At 25.6% G+C, this 3,818-nt stretch overlaps 1 long non-coding RNA gene across 1 annotated transcript; it reads right to left on the bottom strand.

The window, feature by feature from the left end:
- Positions 1-456: 456 nt before the first annotated feature.
- LOC123005633 lies at positions 457-817 on the bottom strand. The gene is made up of 2 exons (XR_006412775.1): positions 735-817; positions 457-688 (listed from the first exon to the last, which is right to left on the bottom strand). It is a non-coding gene; the product is annotated as an uncharacterized LOC123005633 (long non-coding RNA).
- Between the last annotated feature and the right edge of the window lie 3,001 nt (positions 818-3,818).

Raw genomic sequence — 3,818 nt, 5'->3', positions numbered from 1 at the left:
TGAAGAAGTTTTAAAAGTAAAATTAGTAATTTCAACTTTATTTTTTTGTAAAATTCCACATTTTATAATTTTGAAGTTGAATTTTTTATAGATTACGGAGAATTAAGTATTTTTTTTTAATCTCACGTAACCATTGTAATTTTTAAATAAATGATGTTTTAAGCACATAAATCGATATTTATTATTTTTAATTCCACGAAACGTAATTATCCAAGAAAATGACCCGATTTTATGTTTTGTCTTTAAGATTTGCGCGAGATTTTGCTAAACTGAACCAAAAATCACTAAAATTTCTGCTTTATTAAAAAAAATTTGTTTGAAGTGTTTTTTAAGATTATTTCGCTAAACTGAACTAAATAATCTTCACCAAAAATAAAATTATTTATTTTTCTCGTAGTTTTTCTCGTATTTTCGTTCTGTTGGAAGAACATTTTGTTCTCCAATAAAACACAGAAATCTTTTATAATTGCTTTATTTGTTGCAAAGAACAATTAATTTCTTTTCTCGTAAAATGTTTAATAACAAGCTCCACCATTAAACCAGTCACAGAATTGATTTTGTTTTTGTGGCCCCCATCTTGGTCCCATGGGCGGTGGTCCTTGATAAACGTGGGGTGGGTTCATTCTTGGGGAATAAGGAAAATAAGGTGGAGACATTCTTGGCAAATAAGACTCTTGTGGATCTAGAGCTAAAAAAAAATTTATACTAAGGGAAAAGTGAATAACAAAACTTACGAAAAGCAGTTACAAAACTTGCTGCGACAAGTGAAAACAAAAATAACACAATTCCAAAGAACTTCATCTTGTTGTGATTACTTTCACAATTGTTTTATTTCGTTTTTGAATCGGCTTTTATATGAAAATCAGTAATCAAACAATTATGGCACAATTGACTCTTAAAAGGCGTAAAAATCAGTCATAATAGCAAATATTCAAAAGCATGAAATCTTAAATGATCATAAAATTTATGATATTAAGTTAACTTTATTAAAAATAACCTAATGCAGAAAGCAGAAAAGACATTTTTTGACTCTTTAACATTTCTTTTATCGTATTTTGTTTGTGAGGATAAAAAGATAAAAAAAATGAAGAAACGAAAGAACTTTTTGTTATGCAGTAATACAGCAAAAATAAAAAGTATAAACACTATTTGCTTTTTTTTTGGAAAAATTAATTGATGAATACAAAGTACTATAAATAATGTGATGTTATATCAAGAAATTTTTTTTAATTTTCTTTTTTTTTTGACAACTATGTAATTTATATTTATTTTTTTAATTTTTTTTTACATAAATTACAATTTTGACAAAAAAATCACGTAACTCAAAATTTCATTTTCAAAATACGATCACATTTTTTATATTACTTTAATTTATATTTTTTTTTCTGAAGACAATGATTTAAAAAAAAACTGCTTGGTTCCATACTTTATACTCACCCTGTATATTTTTTCACTTATTAATACATATTTTNAACACTAAAAAAAATATGGACTTTTCTTGCTTATTAAAAAAATATAATAATGATTTCAAAAATGATTATTAGAAAGTGCATTATTTTTTTATTTTTTTTTACTTCTGCGATAACCAGTTTTCAATGTAAAATAATAATTGTTCGAAACTTGAATCTTTACTTTTTTGTAGGCGTGAAATATAAAGAAAAGAAACTTTGTAGTGATTTACTTTGTAGAAAGAAATGTTACGAATTTGGTGTTTTTTTCCAAGAAAAAACTTCCTTTTGGTTTTAACTCTAAAATTAACGTAAATTTAATTAAATGAAGAGAAAACACTAATAAAAATTAATATCTTTCTCAAAACTTCCTGAAACAAGAAAAAATAAAAATAACACAATTGCAAAAAAACTTCCTATTGTTCGTCTTTAAATTGGCATTTAATAAAAATCAGTAATCTCATACATAATTATAAATTAAATTAGATCTTAAAAACCGTAGAATTTATTTCATATATTTCAGTCAAAAATCTTGAAATATTGCAAAAAAGTGGAAAAGTTTTCCAAAATAGCATAAATAATAATCCAATAAGTAGTTAATAACTTATAAACCTAATTTATTCGTAGTTTTTTCAATACTTGACTTATTTATAAAAAATTTAAAAAATGTATGTCAAAAAAAAAGTATGTAAAATGTTACTACTGAACCAGGGCATTTAATACATACAAAAATTATGGAAAAACAGCCAAAAAAAAAACATAAACCATCAAGAAAAAGCCCAAAATCCCACAATAACCCACACTCCAGAGAATATCAAAAACTCGGCACATGAAAAAATGATTGAAAATCACACAAAATTACCTAAAAAGCACCCTAAAAACCGTTGCAAATCACGCAAAATCAAGTAAAATTACCTCAAAAGAGCTTCCAAAATACCTTGTTTTTAAACTTTTTTTATGTAGAAATTTTGCAATACCTACTTTTTGTCCTGTTTAGAGACTGTAAATATAAACCAGACTTAAAAAAAAAAATTGTGTTCAATGATAAACTAAAAAATTTTTCTTTTTAGAAAAAAACTTTCTCTTGTTCAAAAGTTGGTGTGACAAGAAAGAAAAAAATTAACACAATTGCAAAAAACTTCATGTTGTTGTGATTACTTACAGAATCGTTGAATTTCATTTTTGAATTAGTATTTATATAAAAAAATTAGTCAAATACAAAATTATATAATAGGTAAAATTGCATCTTAAAAACCGTAAAAAATCTAAAATTATAATACAATTTTTGATAGGACTTAAAAAAAATCATAAAATCGGGAATAATATTCAAGTATTGAATAACTTACCTAAACCTGAATCTAAAAACTTGCTCGTAATTTTTTATTGTTAATAACAAACTAAAAATACTATGTTAAAAAGTGTGTCCAAACAAAGTCGTTTTTTTTTTCTCAAATTACAGTGAGAGAGTTTCACAATATTTTTTGTTCTGTTTGGGGACTGGAAAAGAAATATCAGATGAAGAAATGGAAGAAATTTTTGTTCTCCAATAAAACACAAAAATCTTTTATTCTTGCTTTATTTGTTGAAAAAGCCAATTAATTTCTTATCTCGTAAGATAACACATGCCTCTCCCCCATCGACAGTATTTTTGTCCTGGTGGCCACGATCTTGGTGCCGCTGGTCCTTGATCAACCTGGGGAGGACTCATTCTTGGGACATAAGGATGATGAGGTGGAGGCAGCATTCTTGGCAAATAAGACTCTTCTGGCTCTTGAGCTAAAAACAAAAACCAAATATACTAAGAGAAAAGTGAACACTAATAAAAACTTACGATAAGCATTTACAAAACTTGCCGCGACAAGTGAGAACAAAAATAACACAATTCCAAGGAACTTCATCTTCTTGTGATTATTTTCACAATTGTTTTATTTCGTTTTTGAATCGGCTTTTATACTTTTATAATTGACTCTTATAAAGCGTAAAAATCAGTCATAATAGCAAATATCAAAAGCATAAAATCTTAAATAATCATAAAATTTTTGATGTTAAGCTAACTTTAATTAAAAAACATAATGCAGAAACCAAAAAAGACATTTTTTGCCTGTTTTAACACTTCTTTTATCCTATTTTGTTTGAATGAAAGGATAAAATCAAGAAATGGAAGAACCTACATACTAGACGTTTTTTACTTAAACTATTTATTTTTTGAAAAAACTATTTGATAAATGATAAAGTACTATAAAAAATGTGATGTTTTCGAAATTTTGTTTTGCTTTTCAGTTCTAACATTTTTTTTAATTTTTTTAAATGGCAACCCACTATCCAACTATTTTTTTCATAAAGGCTATAATCTAAAGATTACAACTATCT

This window comes from Tribolium madens, unplaced genomic scaffold (genome assembly GCF_015345945.1).
Source record: "Tribolium madens isolate multiple individuals breed KSU strain unplaced genomic scaffold, Tmad_KSU_1.1 Scaffold_20;HRSCAF=117;Tcas5.2_LG4, whole genome shotgun sequence".
Lineage (NCBI taxonomy): Eukaryota > Metazoa > Arthropoda > Insecta > Coleoptera > Tenebrionidae > Tribolium > Tribolium madens.
Note: the sequence above shows the minus strand (reverse complement) of the source record. Positions and strands in the feature narration are given on the sequence as shown.